The sequence below is a fragment of the Oxyura jamaicensis genome, chromosome 3, assembly GCF_011077185.1.
Source record: "Oxyura jamaicensis isolate SHBP4307 breed ruddy duck chromosome 3, BPBGC_Ojam_1.0, whole genome shotgun sequence".
In the NCBI taxonomy this organism is placed as follows: domain Eukaryota; kingdom Metazoa; phylum Chordata; class Aves; order Anseriformes; family Anatidae; genus Oxyura; species Oxyura jamaicensis.
Genome location: NC_048895.1, coordinates 12,241,690 through 12,268,917, shown reverse-complemented (window position 1 = coordinate 12,268,917; position 27,228 = coordinate 12,241,690). Strand labels below are relative to the sequence as shown.

The following is a 27,228-nucleotide window of genomic DNA, read 5'->3' as shown; positions in this document are numbered from 1 at the left end:
TGGTCATTCGTAGGTACAATCTACCTGCTTCCCACAGCCTGTAGCCAGAAGTGCTATTTTTTGTTGAATCAATAGTGCTAGAAAGTTTTGAGATATGATTTCTTTTGTGGAAAATTTATTGTGGATGTTGACAAAAGGAGCAAATGTCTCCTGAGTTGTCCATACCTTTCTAGCCCATTCTATATTCAAAAAAAACGCTTCTTATGTAGTTCATCTTAAACAATACTACCTGAGATGAGCGCATTAAGAAATAAGAAATTAATGCAACAGATATGCAGTGTCACTACTTTTGTTACAGTATACCTTCACTAATTTGAAGTTAGTCAGTTAATTATATTTTTGTGGTTGTGTTGCATTTAAATTGGCAGAAGTACATTAAAGACAGAGCCTTTCCATAAGGATCATGAGGTATAGAGACTTGTGGTGATCATTAGTGGGCACTTGTTGCAGAGTCTTTGAACAACTCTCTAGTAAGATGTTTCTTTCTCATTGTGTGAATATTACCACAGAGTAGATGGCTTCCAAAAAGTGGAGGAAGCTAAAGTGTAGCATTAGATTTTCAGCATGGCTGAAAAATTGCTCCTGGAAGTAAGGTATTTGACTTTGTTTTCAAGTGAATTCTGTATTTGTGTGTGTATACTACAGTGCATTCATTGAATGTATATTTATATAAAACTGTATCTCTGTACATACAGATTTCAAAACAAAAATTAAATCAGATGCTATTTGAAGGTTTCTTTCCTACAGGCATGCTAAAACATTCTTGGTGTATACCTCTATATGAAAACTAGCTATTTATATTCAGGTTTCTTTAACATGTAAATTGTTAAGAGCCATCTAGAGTAGAAAGTATGCCCTGGTTTGGGTTGCTTTTAATTGTTTCATGTTTTATAGAAATGATGACACAATCCTTTGGGCTAAGGTAGTATTAGGAAATATACTCATTTTTTTTTCCCCACCTCCTAATCTGACCCCCTGCCTCCCTCCCCCCCCCGCCCCCCCCCCCCCACCAAACAAACAACAAACCAACCAAAAAAAAAAAACCACCAAACACAAAACAACAACAACAACAAACAAAAACGAGTATTTTCATTTAGTCTTTAAGGTATGGAGTTCACTAGCATATTATATCACTGAGGCCATGTCAGAGACTTCACTGAAAATGTAGAGGAAATTAAGTTTTCAGTTTTATGGTAGGAAACCCAACTTTCAACATGTAAAGATGTGATTCATAAAATTACTGTCTTTAAGTGCCATTTTCCAAATTCTCCTCTGCTGACACTTATGAGGATTGTACTGAGGTTTATTTACACTCAGACTGCCTCATAGAAGGACCTTGTGTATGTAAAGTGTTAATATTATTCTGTGTTGAGGTTATAATCCTACTCTTTCAAGAGTATTTGAGCCTTGGGGTGGGACTGAGTGCTGTACCCTAAACAATTACTAAAGTAGCAATTTGAAATTGATGCTGGAGTATGGTTTGTGTAGGGCCATCCAAGTGAATTTTAAGCTTTCCATTCCTGCCAGTGAGAAATCCTGTTTTGCCTAGTGCTTGAATTGATTAATGACTGAGAGTTCTGCATCCACCTGCAAGTGGTTCTTGCAAATCAAGGCAAGATTTCAATACTTTTTTCAAGACTCTTCCCTGTGGTTTCTACATTGGCAGAATAAATGCAGTTCCTTGACCTGCAGGCTGCAAAATGTTGCTCTTGACAATAAAAGGCAATCTGGGAGTGGGCACAAAGACTGAAGGCAACACATGAAACTCTTCATTTCAAATGGGTGTTTTCATCATCAGCTTTCTTCCTTGATGTTCTGTTCTGCCTTCAGAGCTTAAACCCTCAGGCGTACATCCCCATTCTATGTGGTGATGTGGATGTAATTCTCTAACTGCCTGGCAAGAAGAATAGGGTCATTACCCATGATTAGCAATACTAAAAGAGCAGCTGGATTTTATACCAGTTGTGATTTTTTCTGTTAATTGTTGAATGGCTGACTGGCTAGGTATTTCATGCTAGGGTTCTTAGGTGTTTTACTGAGCTGTGCCGTTGCATGTACACAGGGTTTATGAGCCAGATAGTACCATGTCAGCATCTCCTGAAATTGGTATATATTTTAGGACTTTTGCTTATTTTCATAGTGTTGGAAATGAGTAGTCTTTGTGATAAAAAACATTATTTTCAGTAAACTGCTGTGAGAATTGATGTTCTTTTCAATCTGATGCCTACTAGCAGCAAAAGCCTGAACAGTCTCAATTGCAGAGTTCTTGGACATGTCTTGAGCCCGGGTTGTATTCAGACTCTGTAAGGAAATGAAGAAATAAAATCTCACTAGACATTGAGTAGAAGGCCACATAACCTTGAATTTTGGTTTTAACCAATTGCAAGGGAAGTTTTTCCAGAATAATTAACACCGCATATGTTAGAGGTATGAATCATGATATCAACAGGGCTCTTCAAACAATTGCTCCCCACACACCAATGCTGATGTGTGTGAAACACCTTACCTGCAGAAAACCTTCTGCACCTCTGATTCTGTGATTGCTGGGGTTGATGCCTTTTTTTCCAGATGCCAATCAAAAAAGTAAATATAACATTTCAAATTTTCCTTTTTATCCTCTTTCTTCCTTTTAAGTTAGATGAACTCTTACTGCTTTTCAGAGTTATCTGTAAGGTGTAAAAGTGAGTCTATAACTGTATAAGGTACTGTAGACTTAATACTACAGGGTAAGAAGTACTTTTTTTATCTGGAAGTTTAAAATTTACTGTACATAATTTCTGATTAAAAAAACAGAAGTGGTTGCTTTTCAGCTTGGTACAAAGAATCATGGTAGGAACAGATAGAGAAGAAAATGAGAAAGACGTGGATGAACAAAGAGTGGAAGTATAAGCAGGAAGTATTATAGATAAGGTTCTATTTAAAAAGAAAAAAACAAACAAACAAACAAACAAAAAAAACAAACACAAACCAAAAACAAACAAACAAAAAAAAACCACTACAAACATTTTAATATTTATTTAATGGAAAAGGAAACAGATTGAACTGACTGAATTCCCTAGTTGATAATCACAAAGAAAATGGCAGAAGAATATCAGTTTTCTTAATCTTTGTTCATTAGTAGCACTTTTTTTGTTGTTTTCTAGTTAACTTCTGCTTTTAATTAATATATAATTTGTGGATAGGACCTGATATTTGGTGGTACCACTATGGAGACAAGAGTGGCTCACTCTCTTTGAGCTAGTAGTCACCAGCTGGTTAGCTTTACAAACCTCTTTTCAATCCATAGGAATTTTCATGGTTTCTAGATGAATGGGTATTACTGGGAGTAAGAGGAACATGGGAATGTTCCTGGTGGTGCTCAGACTTTGTCAGTGCATGGTGGACGTTGCTGGCAAAGAGGAGCAACCCAGAGACACCTGCTATTGTCCAAAGTACTGTATGTACAGGCTGTGTATGGTTTGTGTGATTAAGGAACATATGTCTAATAATCATAGTTATAAACAAACATGTCACTGGTATTTCTATCCCCCTGGCTACTCAACCTGTCTTGGAAGAGATTTGGATATAATCAAATTGGATATAATGATTTGTCCTCAGTGCAGAATGATAGAAGAGCAGATGTGCCCTTCAGTGTGCTCCTGGTTAAATACACACATCTGCAGCCTGAAAAGCACAGGTAACACTTTAAGGATCTATATTATCCATAGAACCAGTAGGGATTACAGGCATCCATAAACTGTCACGTGTAGTTAGAAGTAAACTAATATTAAAAAATAAATAAATAAAAGAGAGAAAAGACATTTTAGAAGGGAAAACTTGTGGGGAAAACTTGTGAATAGGAATACACGGTATACTGCTATGTTATCACTGCACTTTGCCTCAGCTCATGAGGGCCACAAGAACTGCTGACACTGAGATAACTCGTGCTGTGGTTGCCCCCAGGGCTATGGCATTTCCCAGGTGGCCAAGTTTTCTAAGGCAGGCAGGTGTTCGCAGGGCTGATCTCCTTTCTCCTGAAGGAAGAAAGTTAAAATCTCTTGTCTCATACCTGCCAATTATATCTTAGATTTGTATTATATCATAGATCTGAAACCAAAACAAAATTAATACATATATATTCAATAAGTATTATCTTTACTAAGTGTTCAGAAGCGAATAGAAGTATTTCTTGAACAGTATGTAGAGGAAAGAAACTCAATACAGTATAAGGGCATATTGCCAACCCCACTGAAGTAGATTATTAAACTCTGATTTCAGTAGGCCTTGGACCAGGTATTAATGGAGGATGAAGAAATGCTCTTTAGCTGATATATCTCAGCAGGTGTTCTGCTTTCCTTCTAGCTGGTATTTAAGTTCTGGAGAGCATGTCTCTTTGTTGACAAAAGCTTTATTCTTTAAGAGGTGGTTCATTTTAAAGTTTGGATGTTGCACTTGTCAAGTATAGATAACAATGATTATTCCTGTCGAGATATATTATTATACTGTCCTACATAGAACTATATAATCAGCCCCTTTCTAAATTGGTGTGTTTATTGGCAGTAAAATTAGTGTGTTGGCAGAGTGCAGAAAAGCTATTTAGAAGAGCATTGGTACATTGGCTTAAAAATCTGGAGCTAACAAACATTGGTGAGGGAAAATGAAGAGTAGATTGAATTGTAATGTCAGCTTTTAGTCTAAAGGGAGCAAAAGATTATTGCAACTCACCTGCTGTCATGTATGATAGCTAATCTCTTGTGATTTCCTGTACGCTTCATACAATACTGTGAAGAGTACATATATTTAACTAGAGTTGTTTTCATTTGCCCCATTCCCAATTTAAGCTAACCTGATTGCCTCTGATCCTTGACAAGTGAGACCTGGAGTTTGTGTCATAGAGCCACAAGTTTTTTGAGCAAGTGGGACAGTATAAAGTGCTTCAGAACACTGTAATAACACTTGTTTGACTGCTTTTGTATGGAAGGGCTATGCTGCTTAACCTTTGGTGTAGATCTTTGCCTACTGGCATGAAAAGGACTGGTTAAAACTTTTTGTTTTTTTTGTTTTGTCCTCCCTCTTCCAACTTGAATGCTCTGGGGCTCTGCAGAGAATGTACTACTGAAAATAAATTGCCTCACCTTGTAGTTGCCAAGGCTAAACCGATAGTTCATTGCTTTTATTTTTATTTATTTATTTATTTATTTACTGCAAAAGTAAGTAAATAAGGGGTTGTGCCTTCAAGATTCTATCCAATTTTACAAAATTGTACTTAGGAGACATGTAATGGACAGCTGTCAGGAAGTGGACATGGATACCTGCCTGATGAGTTCTCTGCTGAAATTGGTACTATTTCCACATTGTTGCCCACTCCTCTCTTGTTCTTTGCAATGCAGGCAGAACACACTGCTCTCAGAGACATATGTGCTTAAATAGAATTACTTTAAGATTTCAGGACTCCTTCCTACTACATACAATGAAGATCTGGAAAAAACAAACCAAAAAAACAAACAAACAAACAAAAAAAAACCCACATTGCTTAAAATTCTCCTTTCCCCTTGCATTTTCACTGCAGAGACTGTGACCTAATAGTTTGCCTTGGCAGGGCTTCCCCTCCCCTGCTGTTTCTCCGCCTGCAGCTGCTCGTTTTGGAGCCCATGAGGCTGCATGCGTTGTTAAAAACCACAGCTGCTCTGCATCCATTGTGAGCTCCAGCTATTGATTTAGATCCTCCAATTTTAATGTGTTGAAAAAGAAAATGGTTGTTTAAAAAGGCATTTGTGTGGGACCTGGAGTCAGCCAGGGCCTCGAGGTAGAACGACCACTACTTCCCTGTACAGCAGATATGCCAAAATGCTGAAAGTGTCTCCCAGGCTCTGGTCCTCATTTCACTAGAATAAACACAAACTAATAAGCTAGAACCAGAGAAATGTTTTAGAGAGAACATGCAGTTCTGTTGGGTCAGGCAGATTTAAATCAAAATTTTTTATTTTTATTTTATATATACATATATATATATGTCTTCATCCTCAGCGGGTCCTTGAAAGGTTGGTCCTTTTTACCTGATTTTGGTTTTGACAGCTGCTGAGAAAAGTCTGGCTCTGTGGGTTGAAATAATCCCCCATGCTGCCGTAGGGAGCTGCAGGTACCTCTCCTTATCGAGATCGCCTTTGGGCCCCTCTGTGGCTATGCTTCTCTTTAAGCACGTGCCCTACTTCTCTCCAAGGCATACAAATCCGTATTTCCACCGGAAGCTCTGTGCTTGGCAGTGTCTCTTTTCTACCTGGCACATGTTACAGTACACAAGCTTGTAGTGCCCTGCCATTGCAGGGGAGCAGAGCAGCCTTGTCCCTGTTTCTGGAAGGATCCTGACAATACCCGGGTCCAGGCTGTGGTTTTGCTGCACAGCATTATGGCACAACAGTATAGTTTATGTAGCACACAGCAAGCCAGGGAAGCACCATAAATGGTGCTGTCATCATCACTTTGCTTTATACATACTTTTTAGCACTTAAACATTTATTAAAAACATGAAAAGATTTTAACTTTAATGTTGCCTCTTGTGTATCACACCTCTTTGCTTTCTTGTCAAATGGATAAACACAGCAGACTTCACAGAGCTTTTCACAGGTCATTATATTTTGTTGATATTCTGGTAGCGAGTGAGTAAGATAAGGAATAGGAAATCAGGAGGGTTCAAGATTGCTTGCAAGAAGTTCTGATTCTCATGGATGGTTTAAAACATGACCTGCCAAAAGGCAGTGTTCTCTAATGATGATTTGAATGATGTTTTATGTGAGCTCTCACAGGGTGTGTTGCTTTGTGGTATGCTTTATTTCACCTGTTCATAACATTATGGCCCTATGTCCCTGAATGTCCCATGATGATTTGCCCATTGTCATTAGACATATGGATTAGGACATGAATGGCTGATAAAAAGAAGTATATTAACACACCATCTCAACAGTTGCAAGCCTGTATTTTCTATGATAACCTACAAAAGAAATATTTTTCCACATAGGTAACTGAGAGGTCAAAGCAATAATATGTTTATTTTTCCTCTCCCCATACTCCCACTGTCAAGATTTAGGAAAGCATATTCTAGAAAGGATATGTGAACAGTCAAATAATAAAGTCAGTATCTTTTAAACCATTGTGCTTAAGGGCATTAAGTGTTAAATCCAGGAATTAGAGGCTCTAGGTTTTGCTAAAGATTTTCTCTGCAATCTTAGGTGAAGTCAGAATCCTACAATTCTTTGGGTCAGAAGGGACCTTAAAGATTATCTGGTTCCAATCCCCCTGCCATGGGCAGGGACACCTCCCACCAGACTAGGTTGCTCAAAGCCCCATCCAACCTGGCCTTGAACACATCTTGGTGGAACCCATTCCAGTGCCTCATCACTCTCTGAGTAAGGAATTTCTTCTTTATATCTAATCTAAATCTACCCTCTTAGTTTAAAGCCATTCCCCCTTGTCCTATCACTACACTCCCTGACAAAGAGTCCCACTCCAGCCTTCTTGTAGGACCCCTTTAGATACTAGAAGGCCACTATAAGGTCTCCCCAGAGCCTTCTCTTCTCCAGGACGAGCAACCCCAACTCCCTCAGCCTGTCTTCATAGGAGAGGTGCTCCAGACCTCTGATCATCCTTGTGGCCCTCCTCTGGATGCACTCCAACAGGCCGATGTCCTTATGCTGGGAGCCTCTGAGCTGAACACAGTACTCTAGGTGGCTAGTCATTAACAAAAATCTACTCCTTCATAGAACATTTTTTTTTTTGTTTTATCAATGGAAAATACTGTACATAGTCTTTCAGTTGAAATCTATCTGGCAGAGCCATCATACAAACTGGCAGATAGAATTTTAGCATTCTCAATTAATTTGAAAATTTCAATTGTATACAGTAAATACTGATGTTACTAAGAAATGGAAATATATGTTATCATACTAGAAATTGTACTTTGAAATTGATATTGTCAAATCAACATTACTATGATTTTTATTTCAGTAGGTTAAATTATTAGTGCAGTAATAAGCTGCAAAATACACTTGATTTGTTTTTTAAAAACTGCAAGCCAAATAAGTGCCAATTTATATCAAAATAAGTGTTCAGGGTGTACCTGTTTTTTAATTAAGGGTCTATTTTCAATAGTTTATTTGTATTGTTTAGACATAGAATTAGAGGTGTCTGTGGAAAGGAAGAATGGAGTTGTGTTTGCATATACTGAGTTTAGGTCTAGTGACTTGCGTGCTGCAGAAATGCAGATTAAACTACTGCACTTACTACAAGATGGAGATGAGATACGGACCACAAGCAGGTTTCACTCCAGGGTTAGGGTGGGGAGTGAGGAAAGGAACTGGCTTCTACTACCCATTTCTCCTTACTAAATGTAACTGTTTTGTCCTTCAGGAGGGATACTTATTTATTGTGTGATGTGTGTCTGTAGCCGGGGTCATGCATTAGCAGACATATCATTTGGATGGCTTATGCATGCCCATTATGAAATTTATGTTGCATCCACACTGGAACCATGTTGTGCCTAATAGCTGGGAGTTTATGGTGCATGGGTTTAGCAGCTGAGGTTATGCGTGGAATATAGGATTCAGAGTATGCCTTTGTATAAGGCATGTTTTGTGTGCTTTGCTGAATACGCATCTGACTCATACTGTGGAAAATAAGCTGCAGGCATGTTTTGGGGAATTTATGGCATAACAAAGGAAGCTTGTCTCAGGTTTGGAAGTTTGGCACTTCAGTGTCAAACTTTTTCTGTTTGGGATGGAATGTGTGTTACCTCATTTATTGTGCTCCTAAGTTCCGCGTATGATTTGTCATTTATTTGGTGCCAGTGCACTCTCTTGGCAGTCTCTGTTTTGAACTGTAGCACAATATTAGTGAAATGCAGTCAAAGCCTCCTTAAGGAGGCTGTTTGTATATCACTGTACAACATGGCACTATTGGTAGCTATAGAAAGGAATTTAAGGAAGCTAAAAGAGGTTGTATTTTAGAAGGCAACACCCCTATGTAGCTGCACAGCACTGTAGTCAGTTCCCTCCCTGTTTACTCCATGGATTGCTCCTGGCCTGGAATATGGAAGACTTGCAAATAGTTCCCTTCACCCTTTGCTTTCCTAAGAAAACAAATTCATTAGGGAAATCTTTGCAGAAGGGAATGTGGTAGTAAAATAATTAATATTTAAGACTGAGAGATCAGGCTAAGAAATTTACCCTAACTAAAAGAACTAGGGCCTTTCAACTAAAAGCTAACTCTGATTGTTTCCAACTCCCCACTTCTGAGATAAGATGGTTCTTGGTGTGCCACTGCTTATAGGCTCCACCAAAAGCCATCTCTGCATAGTGTGGCAGTTAACAAGCTACTTAAGGAGTCCATCCTTCCCAGGATTTGCTAACGGTGGAATGATTGTTTTTCCTCAACTTTCTTCCTTTTTCCCATCCACTTTCCTTTCAACTGAACTATTCTATGCTACTTTATGCTATTCTATTATATGACTATAGTTAATAGAACTTCTCACTGACCTGTCTTAAATTGTACTTACATTATTGTACACATGGAGTCCCCTAGATCTCCAACAGGAAATTCTGCTGTTTATACAAATTTATCCTAGCAACATGGAATAACATCATACATGCATAAGAGATGCTTCCAGCTCCTAATAGGATAACACTACTAAGAGACTGCCAGTATGGTTTCTTTCCTGTGGGAGGATGTGGGGAACGCAAAATGAATGGTAAAATGAAAGTGCTGAAAGATAAGCTGATCAAGATGCACATACTACTCATGCAAAGTTTTTTCAAAGATTAAAAATGTCAGAAAAATGCAGATTGTAGAAAAATATGCAGATGTGTGTCTATGATGCTAGCTAATAGCCAAAACACATGGATTAAGTAATATTTAGATGCAGATATTGCCTTGGCTTCCCTCCTTCCCCCTGTATTTTCCACCCCCTTTTCAATAACTTGCTGAAGACCTTATCTTTTAACTGTATTATGTCTTTTAGGGACAGGCACTTTCCACTTTGGGGAAAAAAACAAAAACAAAACAAAAACAAACAAAAAAACTAGTTCACTGCCTCTGGAAAGCTAGTACTCTCTCCAGCTTAAGCCTAAGTTTTCTTAATGGGTTTTACACCACTAGATAGCAGGCATTCTGCTCTATGACAACTCTAGTTTTGAAACTCACTGAACATATGTAATGGAAATGGATGTAAAGTGTAGTGACTGTTTAACTGTGAAGCTTAGAGACAGCACCCTTGAGGTAAAATTCTCTAAATGAACTGAAACTGCAGAATAGTTGCAGGATAAGGAAATTTGTCACATAACCACTAGGATCCTTCATTTCTCCTGACTGGCAGAAGCCAAGATAAAAACAGTCTGTAGCTACTTAAAGTCAAAAACAGGATTTCACAGTTTAGGAGTAAATCTAAAGTCCTTGCTTTTTTTTTTTTTTTTTTTAGTCTGTTTAATCTTTGTAAATATTTGATTTTATTGAATTGCAAATAAACCTATTAGAAGGTTAAGTTGAATGCCAGCAGCCCATGTAGTACACTGACAAACCCTCTTTGTTACAGTTTCTAAACTTTTTTTTTTTTTTTAAAAGAAAAGATGACAGTGTCTTCCCTTCATTTACCTGCTATTAGAGAACTTTAGCAATTATATCATACACCATTCCTGATCTTGTCACAACATTATCCTTCTTTATAATGCATTTAAGGCATGGTAGATTTGGAATTTGAGCACTCTAAAGCCCTAAACAGGGAAATTTTGGAGTTTCCAAGTGTACATTAAGCTTAGTTGGGTGCCAAGTTAAGCTTATGCACTTGAGCTGCACAGATCAAAAAGGTTGCTTTTGCAAGGAAATGGGGACTCTGCTCGGTGGCTTCTTTTTTAGTGCAGCAGAAACTTTACTTGCCTCAAAATACAATTTTGCCTCAAAATTGTGAATTAGTGTATTACATGTCGTCTTATAGCATGATCTAACCATGGAAATCAGCATGAAAAGTTACATATTTTGGTAGGTTTACTAGTGAATTCTGATATGAAAAGCCTTTCATTAAAAACTTTCCCTTTAGACACCAGATACTCTGAAAGCTGTAGAACTGAAACTAGATTTAGGTGTGTCTGTTCTGTTCAGAAATAGCCATATCATGATGTTACTGAGAAGATGGAGAAGAACAATTTTGTTTTGTGTGTGTTTGTATCATCAGAAAGTTCTGCAGTCACAGTGGTGTTGAAAAATGACCTGTGTGAGAGTTCAGGGGAGTTCAGAGCTACTGTCTCTGAGATACCACCATGATAAACAAGTAAATATGAAATTTTTGGAGAGCAGAGTCCTTTGGGCACTTTAGAAAACTATAGATCAGACTCCTAGATGATGTTCTCCAGTATTGATCCATGGCTTCAATATACATATATGCATATATATTTATATATATAAAAATGTAAATGTATATATACACACACGTTTGTATAACATATGTCTTCTGAGAATCTGCTCTGTATTCCTAGGAGCTTCTTCACTGAAACAGATCATAATGACCTGACAGCATTTCTGTAGAGCAGATTGTTGGTTGGAAGGATCTCCGTGCCTATCAGATTGTGGTTAGAGAACAGTCTTGTTTCTTTTATATTTTGTTGCCCCCTCCCACCGCCCTTCATTTGAGAAGAGGTCTAAGAAATTGTTTTTTTTTTTATCTGAAACTGAAACTATCCTGGATGAAATCTCAATGCTTTACTTTTATATGCTCTACATACTTTAATATGTTTCTGACTATGAAATAAAATGCATCTTCTCAACAAAATAGCTTCTTTTTTACTGCTGTTTCACTCTAGAAAGCATCTTCTGCAATATGTTTAACTTCCCCAGCAGCAATTCAGCTCAGTTTAATATACTACAAGTGTAAAACTTGTATTAAATCTGTGAAATGACTGCTCACCCCAAAATAATCTCACTAAAGAAACTTTTCTAAAAACTGTTAACGCATCCTAATAAAAGGATGTAATGGCTTTAGAAAGTTTTTAAAGAATTGCTATGGAACTGTAAAGAATATTGCAGAATTTATTTTATTGCACTTCTTAGGTGAGCAGAGTATGAGGACAGTTGCTTTCAAGCTGTAGCTGTGAGAGGCAGATTGAGAGAAACTTTCTTCAGAAACTGGCAGTAGGCCTGCATTTTAGCACTCAGCTGAGCAGAGCCTTTTCTAGACCTCTTTCATGGAGAAACTGTCCCCTCCACTACTGCCAGATTCACGTGTGTGCTGTCCGTTTCCTGATGTGCACAGTAGCACATGCCTCTGCCACTTGTCCTCCAAAACTACTAGGTAGGAAGTAAAAGTAAAGGCTTGCTCTATTTGATTTAGTGTTACCCAGGAAATGTGTTGTAAGGCACTGGCCTAGAGCAGGTGGGCTGGTGGTGCTATGATTTTAGAGACTGCTACTTCTGTGGAAACGGCACATCTTTTGTGCTCTTGTCTTGAGGAAGCTACTGCAGGAGATATGATTAAAAGAATATGCTTACTTAATAGCATAAATATGCAGTATTGAAGTTATATGAAAAGAAAAAATATATAAAGCATAAATATTATACCCTGTAAGAATACCTCATAGCTTGTTGTGTTCTGGGTAAATATTAAAGCTATGTCCTTCGTGATTCTGTTGTGAAACACACCTAGCAGAGGTATGTAGAAGTCTCACTGGATGATCTGCTGTTCTTTAGCACAAGATAAAAAGGCTTCATTTCACCTGCACTTTATCTTACTCCCGTGGCTGGGCACTGAAACACCACTTGTTGACGCTGGGGGAGTAAGTTATTTTCTTCTCCTTCTCCAGGTCTTTTGAAACATGTATACCTTAATTGGTACCTCTAATATTTCAGTAGCACTATTTATCAGGTCATCTTGATTGAGTAAATATCATTTTACCATCACCTTGCCTTTACTGAAAGTCTGGGCTAATAAAAAAGGCATGATTTTTTCCTTAGATTTTTTTTTTCATTAGTTGGAGTTTCTGTGATTTATTTAGCTGTTGCTTTTATATTTGCTTTCTAAGAGCTGCCTGTTCTGAAATTCTGGATATGCAGCATCTGTAAGAATTGCTGTTGCAATAAGTAGCATGAAATGATGTGGAATATTGTTGACCAGACTTCATAAAATAATTTTATAAACATCTTCTGATGTCTGAATTACCAATATCTCATTTCTTACAAGGAAAGCTTCAGTTTTAGTTTGTATGACTTCATCCATGTAAGGATGGAAATCTTGTGTACATGCTCATGTTTTATTTAAAAATCACATATATCTTGTGTCTTTTATGTGTATAAAACTAGATGATGGAGGAAAGAAAGAAGATCCTTTCCCTTCTCAACATCTAAGAGACTGCATCATTTAAAAGTTTTTTGAAAGACTGGTATCTTGTAGTTTCAGTTAGCGTATGTGGTATTCTAAAAACCTTCCATTCACAGTCAGTACACTGGTATTTCCAGGAAATGTTGTAATTACAAATTACAAAGACAAATGAAGATTAAGAAAAAGGATTGCATGTTGTAGCTTGACACAACAATCCTCTTACCTGTCTTCAAACCTCACGTGAGTTAACACAGGAGAGTATAAACTTAGAAGTCTACTTTCATTTATTGATAAAAGATTCTAAATTCTTATAGAAAGTTGTGCAAAGTGGCTATTCACTTTTCTGATTCTGGAATGAAGCTTCAGTGATAGAGACTAGTGAGAAAAGGGAAGGAAACCCATTAAACATGGCTTTTATTTATTTATTTATCTTTTAATCTTCTACTTCCAAGGACATTGTTAGTTCATTCAGCCTTCCATCTGTGAAATGTTTAGCATGGGGTATTTCCATTAGTGTAGACTAGAGAAGAGAGAGAAGACAGATTGGATCCTCCTCCTCACTGTGACCTGTTTTGCCCTAAGGCAATATTCACCTACCCCAAACATTGTGTGAAAGAATGAAAGGCAAGATGTTGGTGTGTTTGTGGCAGAGGAGATGGTGATACTTGAGTTGGTGGTGTAGTTATCAATATATACCTCTAAGCATCTGCCAGTCCTAAAATGTATTGCTCACCTGCAAAGCTGTCACTTGTGGGCAGTCTGTGAATGCATCTGCAGCTTACTTTTTAGTAGGAGGAACATATGAGCACAAACGGACTGCATTCCCAAACAGCAAGGCTGAAGTAAGTGGGTGAGACGATCACATGGCCATCTGCTTAATGATAGGAGTGAATTTTCAACAGTTGCAGTAAAATAAGCAATTATCAAAGTTTTAAACAACAGATAGTATTATTTTGTTCTTAGTTTTCTCCCAAACAAATTCTGTGACTATTTAAAATATTTTTCCAGTAACCTGTACATAAAAGTCTATTAAAAAAGAAAGAAAAACAGCTAAAAGAAACTACAGTAAACTGACTAAATGCGTACATCCTGAACTGAACAATGGAGTTAAAACAAAACAAAACAAAAAAAAAACACATTGAACTCCATAAATAATCTCAAATAAAAGCAGATATAATAAGTTTATCCTGACTCAATCCACTAATCTGTACTTATTAATGTAACAAGCAGAGTTCAAAAACTTAAATTTGATTTGTATCTTGTGGCACAAATGCATATAAAAAGGCTGCTAAATTTGCTTATATAAAAAATCCAATATTTCACATATTTTCATCAGAAATAAATATTTTTTGTGTTCTTTTAATGTGCAAAGCAAACAAATTTATTTTCTGATTCATTCATATTTAAAGTTTTCCAGAAGTACAGGTCATTCAACTGAATTGTTATGCATTTAAACCATGGGACAAAGAAACAAATTGAATGGACCAATACTACTACTTGGGCTAAATGTCATTGTAGTGTCACTTTGTCACTTTGTAACTAACAGGAAAAAAAAAAAGGTATTTTCCCTTCTTTGGGATGTCTTTCATTTCTTGGTGCGGTGATGTGGTTCTTAAATTCCTCCAATGTTTTGGACAGAACCTTGCAAATATATGTTTGCTAAGACAACTGAAGCACAACCAAAACCCCCATATTTTCAATAAAATGTTTTAATTACAATATATAGTTGTACTATGTGTAATTATTTTGTAAAATAAGAATCTCTTTTGCAGCAAAACTTGTAGGATAATTGCAAAGTGTAAAACACATGAAATGAGAGCGAATGTGAGTATAGTTTAACAAGGGCAGATGATATATTTCTCTGAAGGCTGGCTGTGTTGTTATCAAAAAGCCATTCTCACTATAGTACTGTAAAACACAAGGAAGATGAAGTCATTTAGTAATAGAGAAGGTGTTTCCATGATATACAGAAATGCAAAATCTTGTGTGTGAGAGAACAGTTCTAATTATGAATCATTTCTACAGAATTATTTAGATGGATTTTTTTTATTATTTTAATCTTCAAGGCGCTGTAAACCCAGCGGATATATTACCTGTAGATATGAATAGTATATTCAGATAAACATATGCCATTCATGTTGAAAATATGCTCACAGCCCTTTTATAATTATATATCTATATTTTGGTACAGACTGAATTGTAATATAAAGCATAAGCACCTAACTTACTAGATAAATCAATTCTAAAAGCATTTAAATATCATATTGCCCAATCTTTTCCATTTTCTGTCCTAATACTAAGGTATGAAAGTAGCACTGCTAGTCCTTTTTACCAAAACTGTAGGATTTTATCTTTTCAGAGAGAGGAGCATAGGTTAGAGAGGCTCTCCTTGAGGGGATGGACAGGAGAGCAAAGTGAAACGTGGTATGAACAATCAGCTCTATAGGGTGAGTTGGATGTTCAGGACATTGTCAGTGCTACATTCTCTTACAATGGTTTTAGCTGAGTTATCTGCCTGGTTTTCTTCTTTTTGCAACCGCTTTTTTTCTGTTCCCGCTTTCCTAACATGTTCCCATTTCTGTATTTTCCTTTTTCCTCCAAGCTCATAAAAAAAGACACCCTTGTTCACCTTGTCTCTTTTTTACTGACCCCTCTGGGATAACTTCCTTGACCTGGTTTCCCTAGAAAAATAAACCCTAAGAAAAGTTTTGGAAGGACAGAATATTGTTTGCAACCCCGCTGAGGTATAGCATGCTGTAAATGTTTACTTGCTAATGTCAGACTTTCTTTCCCTTTTTTCTAGTAACATGGTAAAAAGTAGTCTATTTTCTGATTAACTGGTGACAGATTACCACAAGAGGAATGAAAGAAGTTTCAGAGAAAATTAACTCTATGACTTTGAGTTCCTAATACTCACCCAGCTAATTACTGATGTTTGTCATTAAAATTGGTTATGGGAAGAATGTATGATCCTTTTGACTCTGGCTTTCATATTTTTATTTCTCACTTAGATTGAAATGTCAAATACCTGCAAGTGGTATTGTGCTAATAATTAATTAAATCATAAAGAAAACAGCCATGACTGTGTAGACTTATCAGTAAAAACAATTGTTTATTCCAGCTGTGTTCTTCTCCAGAGCAGTCGAGCAGTCTTTCAAAATTAGTATTGGAATCCTTTTTTTTTTTTTTTTAATTTTATTTTCTTCCAGATTATCTATTTAATTGTATTTCATTAGTGCTTGTTTTTACTATTTTATTTTCCCTTTTTCTTGGTTTCAGTTATTTTTCATGTTGGTACTTTCTGCTTTCCATGTTTTTTAATGCAAGTTAAATTATCCAAATAATAATAATAAGAAAGATTTAGAACTTCACATTAAACAGCATAATTTATTCATTGTGAATTTTTGTCATATTTCAAATGTGTGAACAGATAGAATCACAGATATATGAAATCACCCATTTCAGTTCTGGTTTCATTAATGTATAGCTACTGGAAATAAGAGTATCAGTATATGTAGCATGCAGATTGGAGTGATATATACATCAGCATACCAGTCAAGGTCTTGATCAAAAAACATTGACCAATAAATAATAAATTTGTATGTCTTTTCAGCTGAACTTAAAATCTCAGAAATGTATTGGAAAATAGAAGAGATTAGCAAATATATGAATGAGGACTGCAAAAAATATCTTTTTTCAGTAATCTGACAGCATCACTGCATATGAAATTTGTAAGGATGAGGTATCTAAAAGCCAGTGTTTGGTGTTGCATAGCAACACTCATTGAGATTTTGATGCATAAACATTGAGCTACATCAGCCCTGAAGTTTGGGATTCTCTGCTCTACCTAAGGTAGCTAAAAGTTAGACATCTACACCCACACTTATATTTCTGAGGCCTATGTTTTATAACTGGGGAAAAATAAGCATTTCTCCAAATCTGATCCCATCCAAGAAGGGTGACACTGGCCACATGAGACGTGGTGGTGATCTTGTATTTCTCAGTTTTTGGATGCTTAACTTGAAAATGAAACCCTTGTGTCAAAGGAGAAGACAGGAAGCACTTTCTAAACAGGTAGACCTTTTAAAGATGTCCTGTACAGGGCAACCCACATGTGAGAGTACTAGTTTCAGTTTTGAGCCTGAAGTGGTAAGGAGTACATGCAAGATAAGAGCATGCTGGGATATATAGAAAGTCAAAAGAATTTTATGCCTAGAATCAAAAAGCTTAGAGAAAACTGAGCCTGTGGGTTGTCACCTGGGAAGAACCCCCCCCACCCCCTTTTTTTTTTTTTTTTTTTTTTTTTTTTTTTTGCATTTTGTTTGATTTTGGCTGTTGTGCTTAATGTGTATGTGGGAAGAAAATGTCTTGCATTGCTGCTGTGCTCCCTTCAGATTTTGTCATCTTTGCCCTTCTGAAAGTAAACAAGTAACCACTTTTTGTCACATTTATTACGTTTCTAGTGCTTCCTTTCCTTCCTGCACTGCTACCATTTCCATCTGTGCATTATCATACACAAAAACCTGTGAGGCATCAGATAAAGTAGTCTACAGGGATTATTTCAATACATTGCAAACATACAGGGGCTGATTCTGACATCCTCTTTATGCATTCCCTTCGCTATTCTGTCTGACCTCTGAAATAAAGCACTGCAGAATTAAGAATGACAAAATCTGCTTCATCATAACTCAGCTTGACTATTCAGTTAAAATAATTAACAGGCAGTTTATGTGAGATGATGTACAGAGAAATTTTATGGCGTATCCTGTTAGAATTATTAAGGTGGACCATCTGAAACAGTGTGGGGTCTCTTCACTGATGTGTGGAGATAGATGCTTATGCTTCCCTGCTACAAACGCATGCATGTACCCATACTTTGCTAACCCATATGGATTGCTCAAGAGCTTGTGTGCACACAAGCACCAAAACTTATAAAATATAGGCACAGAATTGAGGCAGCAAGTTTGTATACAAACAAATTTGAGGCCAGTAACAGATTGGCAGGGAATTTATTACATGAACACACATTATTGATGGTGGCCTCCTGAGGATCCTGAACCATTCTTGATGCTCACTGACCACAGGCAGCTGATTTGTTGCTCAGACTTCTCCTTTTAGGCTTTCTGATTGGTTGGAAATGTAGAACTCAAACTAGAGGTCAACAGGTATATGGCAATGTACATAACTGCTGCTCAAATTCGGAGTTGCTCAAGTCCCAAGTATTGAATCATACTGGCATTGGCTGTTATCATCTGTTATGCATCTAATGGGTGTCTCTTAACTGGGTCATTCCTATATCCAGGCGCTGAGCCCACAGTCAAATGCTAATCACTACTAAAACTACAGTCAGGCCATGTAACTTCAAATGTGGTGTCTGGAAGTTTTTGGAGCTGCAAGTTGTCATTGTGCGAAATTGTTTCTGCCTCTTGTGCAAGTAAAATGATAGCCACATCATAAACCATATTCCATTCACAAATGGAATTCAGTTGTGTATGTAGTTGGCTGCTAATATGTGAATGATGGAGGAAGTGATGTAAAGAGGTAGAGGCTGAAACAAAGGTTAATTACAATACATTTTCACCCATGTCAGTAGCAGAACACAGCTGAGATCAACATGCTTTTCAGCATTACAAAGCTGATACATGATATGAAGCATCTAATGGTCTTTGTCTAGTGTCTGTTGGGCTCTCTGCCTTTGCAGCACTGTGTAGGTTATGGACAGCATTCTGAAACCCTGACTGAAATTGGTGTAAACCAATTTTACTATTTTGTCCTCAGCTGAAATAGTATCAGACCAACTGTAGAACTAGCCAGATCCATAACCTTTACAATTTGGCATATATAGGCAATTTTGATAGAAACTGGTTCTATGTTTGCTTGTATATGCAGGTATGCATACAAGCATGGAATGATTCTGAGTTGGTACATATTTTCTGTTTATACGTGAGATGAGCACATTTAGCCCTACTGAGACAGCTTATCATTTCTTATATTGCTATAGTCATGTTCTAAGTGATGTCAGATGAGGGCTGATTTTCTAATGTGCAGTGTGACTTCGTTAAGCTTACTTTTCAGAGCTAATTCATCTATTAGTGGCAAATTGAATTTTTCCTGCTTTGACATGCTTCAAAATACATTTTTCAGAGTCTCCCCCGTAGCTGAAGATAAGACATGCATTCCATCTCAATTCACTTTTTCTGCATTTACCTTCTCTTTGTCACTGGCAGCAAGATATGATCCAGCAGCTACTGTCTCATCACCAGAACATTTATTTCCCATTGAGATTTCTATTGACCTCCACTGCAGCTTTGTTTACAGTGAGAGCAATAAGCTTTCAGCGCATTGTTTGGTTCTACCATATGGGACAGGTCCTGCAGACAAAGAAGATTGCTTAGGTCTCAAATCTGAGCAGGAAAGGCATTAATGCCAGCACACTGCCAAAAGCTAAAAGCAATAGGATAGTTTATGCTTTGGAAAGATCCCATTTTCTGAATTTACTGCATGGGCTCCCTGTTTATTTCTTTTTACTTTCTTGTGTTGTTGTAGCATTTGATTTCTCTGTTCAGTTTTCCTTCTCACAGTCAAATTCCTTTCTGAGGATCAGACAACTGCTGTCAGATTTATCTTTTTCTGTAGCTGGTCTTTATTCAATGAGGATAGGTTTCAAGTGAAGCTGCATGGTCCAATGGTAGGAAACAGACAATGAAAAAAAAATGCTCTGTTTTTCAGAAAACCTTGGTATTAGGGTTGAAAAGTGTTAGATTATGAGTGGCCTGGTTTCAGGCAGCTCCATTGCCTTCACTGAACAATTAGCAGCTTTTATTATCTTAATGTGATGTCAGGGTGCTTTAAAGACAAAATATTTGAAATCCTGGGTCCAGATTCTGGATCCAGAGGTTGTGACTAAAATGAGCTTTTTTGAAAGGCAGTGAGCAGAGAATCTTACTTGACCCTATTAGCTGCTGAATCAAGTCCCTGGCACTTTACTACAATCCTCCTCCTTCCTCCCCAACTCATCCACCCTCTCTCCAGAGCCTCCCCCTCCCCTCCCCCCCCAAAAAAAAGAAAAAGGAAAAGAAAGGAGCTCAAGGGACTGTGGGAAGGGCTCCTGGGGGACCCAGGAGCTTGGGAATGGTCAGTGTGATCTCTGGATGTAAGGTGTCAACAAAACTTTCACAAAGGATAAAGTTAGTAGTTAACAAGTGAGTGAAGTGAATGGGATATGTTGGGAAAATGTCACTGGTGTTTCCAAAGGGACATAATGCCTCACAAATGGCTTGGATTTCTCTGGAAGGAAAAAAAGAAGCCTGTCAATCAAGTCATGAGCTAGATTCAAAAAAGTTACAGAATACACTGGAAGCTATTAAAGAAATTAAGCTGTCATGTGGGTGGCTTTCTCATGGATTAATAACTTGTTGGGAAGGAAGGATAGTTTAGTCCTGCTTCTGATTTTTATGCCTTTCTAATGTGTTTCTTTCTCCAGCAATGGCTAGGGGTAGATACTGAGCTGAATAGATGGATTTGGGGTCTAACGTAACATGGCCATTCTTACGATTTATATACTTGCAACATTTGAAGTTTTGCACTGTATCATTTTCACTAAAATGTGATCTGTGGGAATGTTTTCCTTCACTGGAAGAACGACATTTGAAGCAGACAATGGTAGGTATAGAAAACACTTATTAAGGAATACTCTTTTACTGAGAGACTAGTTAAGGAATTAAAGTTTTTACTGTAGAAACTAAGAATACATGACTACACAGTAATTAATATCATGTCAGTTGGAACATCACTTGGAAGTGGAAATAATTTAAGATTAAGAAGTTTCAGACATTAAGACATTTTCAGGATTTTAATTTACTTTTTCTTTCTTTACAATCATTATTGTAACTATTTTTTAAAGGATAATTTAAAAGAATCTAATGATCAAAATAGTTTGCAGTTCTGAGATTTATCATACACTACTGCTGCTGTTTGAAGAGTTTTTCAAGACCTTGTCAGGTCTGGTTTGAACATTATTTTAGTATAAGAATCATTTCTAATCCTCATTGTTAAGCTGTTGTATTTTTAAAAACCTTGTTATAGGTTTTAAAATAGGTTAGGAGGTAATCTAAGCTTTTATTTATTTATTTATTTATTTTCCTGGCAATGTTGTAATAACCTCTAACCTAGCTGAAGACACTAATGAATTAAAACTATAACAGCTGAACGTTCTGTGTGGGTGCTTGTGCTGCTGGTGATCCCTGCAGGGACTAATTTATTTCCAAAGTGGCAGCTAGCTAAGAAAGCTGACTTAGACTAGAATTTATTTCAAGAGTTCAGTTTTGCTTCACTTTAATGTAGCCTATCAAATTGCAAAAATGGAGTTTGAGAAGTATTATCAGAACATTGCTAATATGAAAGCTCCATCTGTGTGAGCAGTACTATTACTGATTAAGTACAGTGGTATTTGTGATATGAAATATAAGACAACCCTAATGCCAACTTATAGCAAACTTACTGATTAATATTTGCTGAGGTCTGTTCCTCCAGTATGTGCTGATGTAACTACTCTTGACTTGGGCTGTTATGAGCACTGATCTGAGGACAGGTTATGGAGGTGGATGCAGGACTTTAGTGGTGAGCTGTTAAGTGACATCTAGACTTCACTGCTAGTGAGCATTTTAAATCTAGCTCTGAGATCCAGTTGTCTTAGCACTGCATAAGTGAAATCCAAGCCAGTGTTTCCTCTGCTTCTCTGCCCCTGTACCTAGGAAGGTCCAGTCCCATGAATGTATGTAGTTTTAAGCCCCAAGCAAAATAAACTTCACTTGTAAAAAGAGTTGTGTGGCCTGTTTTAAATTCAAAAAATCATGTGGTCTATTCATGGCAAAGTCTTGCTTGTTTTCTCTTGCTAAGATTTGGGAATATGTAGGTGTCATCAGTACCTCTGCCTTAGGGTTACATTAGATGTAGACCAGAGTACCTAATTGAATCTGATCATTACTGACTGTTGCAGAGGACACAGCTGGTCACAGGAGGAACTTCTGAAATGAAAGGCATCTACCTATATGAAGAGTAGGCACTCCCTCTGAACTAAAACCAAAATAGATTTCATTGAATAAAGTAACTTTTTTATTATTATTATTATCATTTAAAAGCTTCAATTTGTAAATAATATTTCTACTCCAATTCATCTTGTCGAGTCCTACTACCCTGTACAGACATATTAGCTTTACTAAAGCAGAAGAGCAAATCCTTAGGGTTGAAAACAGCCTACATGGAAAGGTAACGTTTCTTTTCCAATGCTAATACAACAGTGCAACATTTCTTAATATATACGGGAAAAGATGAATATCTCCTATTGAATATGACAGCAATAGATGGAATTATTCATTCTTCTGCTCTCTTCCTTCTTAACATATAGGGAAGAACTTGATCTAGAGGGATTATACTTTACCTGTGGATTTATTTTCTTCTCCAGTTCATGAAATAATAACAACAGTAATGATGATTGTATGAGATAAACGCTTAAGATCGTTGTTGGATTTTGAGGAAAGTGTTTTATTGAGGTGATTGCACATACGTCAAACTTCCTGCAGCTATTTTGGCCCCTAGGGGCAGACTGGAAGGCCCTCTGATAAAATTCCAGTACCATTCAAATAATAAAATTTTGGAAATATGAGTTACTGCCTTTCAGGTGCTGTGATGTGATGGTCATTTATTTGCAAAAGACCAATATTGGTATAAAAGGGGAACACTTTCATATAACAACATCCAATATCAGGATATTATTGGTCTACCTGCCTACTCTCTACTCTTTTCACCAGGCAGATTAATGCAATGGATCTGTTGGGGAGTGAGGAACAGATCCTGCTCTACCTGCTGCTGTGTTGGGTTGCAGAGAGCACCAGCTTGAGTGGAGGCTGGCAGAGCAGCTAAGGAAGGACTGTGTGTCTTAGTGGGTGAGCTCTTTGTGGGGGATAAGAGTAAGGTTTGAAGCAGATCTCTACGTATATTCAAGCTGTACTGTGGCATAGGTGCACACAGGCTTTTGAAATATGGGTAGAATTAGGGCAATAGCCTTTCAGGCATTTATAATTGACCTAGAAACTGAAATAGCTTCTCTGGTTTTCTTGCACTGGTTCTTTTCTCAAAGCAAGAATGAGAAGGCCTTTCTGACTGGATCCTTCTTCTGAGGTTGTTTTTTAATATGGGCATAAACGAAACATGGGAATACTGTATCACTCTGGTGTGGAAATCTTGTGTAGGTTAGTCATTATGCCCTTTGTGCCTTTGCAGATACTGAAATTTCAAATTTCAGACCTTCCCTTCATATTATCATATCTATGTACAGAAATAGCTGGTTTTATAAATTGCACATAACTCCTTTCTGTGTGTATCTTGTGCTACCAGTTTTTAAATAGTGAGTACAAAACTACTGGCTTTCTGTGTTCCTTGCAGTGCTGTGACTCACAGTTTGGTGAAATATCCCAAATATATGGTGAATGTTTAGAATATAACATCCCTTCATCCTAAACGGAACCACTTATCTCCCATTTTATTTCATCTCCAGGGCAGCTGTGCTGGTGAGGGTCCTCCTGCAGTGGAAATAGTGCAAATGTCAGCTTAAAGAGTTGTTGCCCCATTTTCTCACATAATATTTGCTGGAAGGTGATAACTACTGTAGCTAACTTGTGAGGACTGTGGTGACAAAGATAAACCTCAGGCTAATTTTCTAAACAAAATCAGTCAGCTTGAGTGTTTAAAAATTAGATAACAATGATCTTAGCTGTAATGTTTTAAATTATGTAGTAAATTAAGAGTGGGATGCTTCCTCGTGGTTAGCTCTTAATTGTCATCTCCAGTGGCAGTGACAGGATATGTCAATGTTTATGATTGATATAAAGATTGTTAAAAAATTTCTTTGGGCGACAGTCTGGAAAATCTACATTTGCTTACACTGGGGAGAATAACATCTGTTCTTTTCTTTTTCTTTTTCTTTTTTTTTTTTTTTTTGACATTGGGACCAACTATATTTTATCATGACATATATTTCCTGGGGAGACAGTAGGTATTGATCCATAAATTACATTTTTTTTTCCTTGGTCTTTCTTCAAAAGTAAAAAAAAAAAAAAAAAAAAAAAAAGGCGCTATCCTTCTATCCTTGGAGGAAGGCAACGGTCAGGTAGACAGGATCCACTGTAGCAAGAATTGGAGCTTCAAGCTGATCTCACTGCACTTGTTGACCTGTGCCCAAATGGTAGCAATCCTATGTGCTTCTTTGTATTTGTGTACAGAACACACAGGATGATGCAGGAAGCCCTGCTCATCTGCACTGCTGAGATGAAAAATCCCGAGGACATGTAAATATTTTTATTAGTATGTCAGTAGCAGTCAGCTGTGCATGTATAAGTTATTTTAGGTTAAGTCTTTCTGTTTGAGTGGAACAGTGTCCCCCAAGTGCGTGGACATTTCTGTCAGTAATGAAGATACATGTTCGTTTGGTGCCTGTGATATTCATTCTTGGTTCCCTTTCTGTCATTAGAGGAAAGTGAGCTTCTATTAAATGATATTTTCCCATTCTTGATTATAAAAGAGGAAAGATTGTAATGAGTTTAACAAGTAAATCACAAGTCAGAAACAGATTTTAAAACTTTATTCCAGTGATGCCACCTGGTTTTGAGGAAAGCATAGAATTGCCTGATTGGAAATGTTGCTTTGGAAGTGAAAGCAAAAACTTGACATTTGATATGATGAATATTAATCTTCTTGTAATCAGGATTTCCAGTGAAGCCCATGACTAGAATTGTTCTGTAAAGCTTTATTCCCCCAAAGGATGTATCCATGTGGGATCACCAGTGTACTGCACACTCTCATACTGGACTAAAGTATGAAATCACAACCTCACAATGTCATTCCCATTGCAGAAGGATCATGTGTAAGCAGGAATGTCCAGACCATGTTTCTTATGCTTAAGTAAGCCTGGGATTGCTATGCGTGGGTTTAGTTGCTTTGTATATACAATAGAGAGGATTCAGCTGAGGATATGAACTGAAACAGATATCACCTGCTATATCTATGTCTCAATGCTGTGCACTTAAAAATGGGTAAAGGGAAAATGACTTTTTTTTTTTTTTTTTTTTTTTAATGTGATGAGGTTTTCGTAAAGATGGTGCTATATGAACTGAGGAAAAAATCCATGTAAATAAAACAGAATCATCAATCTATTCAGACTGGAGAAGAGTTTGGTGTTAAAATACAGCTCATACTCTAATGAAGCTAATGTGCAGGGAGCAGTTAATGAGTATTAGGTCTGGCAAGCACCACAGGTTTACCCAGTGCAATGAAAACTTTAATAGGGGAATTATCCTGGAAGGTAAATTGTGGGAATGCCGTCATTTTCCAGTGTAATTTTAAATGTATTCAAAGTAGTTACACTGTACTGCACAACTGGAGATGTGAAGAGATGGACTCTGCTCAGATAAAGGTCTGAATTGGGTCTGAACCTGGGCTGGAGATTCAAATTTGAAGTACTTGTAACTGATAACAGAAAGGATCTACAACTAGAGCCTCTCTAGGGCTTGTTCAAAGCTTCTCCAAATTATAAACTTTTCTGAACTAGCACCTAAGTGGGACCAAAATTTAATGGGAACACGTTTGTAACCCCAAGCCAGAATATGACTCCCAGTGTGGAAATGTTGAGGAATGTGGGAGAGGCAGATTTAAGTCTGGTTTAGATTCATTGTAATCCTGATTTATACTTCTCACCTCTAAGGGCATTTGAACAGGGAAAATAGCTTTCTCTATGGTTTAGATGGCTGAAGGACCATGTTACTTAAGACCTTCACACGTTGGCATGGCTGTGAACCAGTCAGAGTTTCAAAACCCTGATGTTCCCTATGAGAGCAATCAGAAAGGCCTGGAAGAAAGTGTTCATAGAGGAAGCAGAAATATTTTGTAGGACTGTGTCAAAAAGCATCCTGTAGACTTAGCTATAATTGTGTGGCAGCTCTGGGCTGTGGGCTTTCATAACTAGGGCATTTTGCAACATATTTTTGTCAGGAAACATAGTTTGCAGCAAATAAGTCACCAACTTTTTGGGCCTAATATATGTAATTTAATCCTATTAGATTTGTTTTCCTCATTTACAGCAGCACCACCAGCAAGCAAAACAGTGATTCTGTGCCATTAGAGTTTCCCAGATGCAGTCTGTGCCAGAGACTACACAGACACTGCCATTAAGGCTCCCTGAGAGACTGCTTTGAGCAGCAGAAAATGTGCTACTTGTTCCGGATGTCCTCATAAGGCTGAAATGAGACTTATTGTTTGAAAGCAAAGCATGCATATAATGAGCCAATAATATTAGATATCAGATGTGATACTGACTATTTCAAAAAATATATCACATGCTTTTACCCGCTTTCGCATTTAATATTATTGAACGTTTGTTCTGCTACTCCCCTCCTTTGGGTTGGATCACAGGTTTGTTATTAAATGGAAACAAACAGTGCTTTTTAGTTTGCATCATTTAGAAGATCCCTTCCTGAGAAGTCCTCACTTTTATTTTCATTTCAACAACTACATCTTTATGGTCTACAGTGTACAACATAAATTAAATTCTGTGCTACCTAGAATATACATTTTCCCTTCAACTATTTTTTTTTCGATCACACAGGTAATTTTGTTCTTGTGGGGATGTTGATGCAGACTTTGAGTCAAACTTGCATTAAAAAGCCCCAGCCTTTCTGAAAGACTTCATTTTTTTTGCTTCTTTTTAAATTTTTGAAAATTTTTTTTCAGGTTGTTGAAAGGCTCTGAAATGTATTTTGAAAGACCCAGGAAAGACTTTGAACTTGAAATCAAACCTTCTTTTATTTTATTTTATTTTATTTTATTTTATTTTATTTTATTTTATT

General features: G+C 37.1%; 1 long non-coding RNA gene across 4 annotated transcripts in view; it reads left to right on the top strand.

The window, feature by feature from the left end:
- The window catches only part of LOC118164933, a 134,803-nt gene that overhangs the window by 80,997 nt on the left and 26,578 nt on the right, over positions 1 to 27,228 (top strand). Inside the window, exon 3 of one of the 4 annotated variants that reach the window (XR_004749755.1) lies at positions 26,464 to 26,963. The exons of the other annotated variants lie outside the window; for them this stretch is intronic. This is a non-coding gene — a long non-coding RNA (uncharacterized LOC118164933). Of the gene's footprint in view, positions 1 to 26,463; positions 26,964 to 27,228 lie in introns of those variants that run through there. 4 annotated transcript variants of the gene reach the window in all.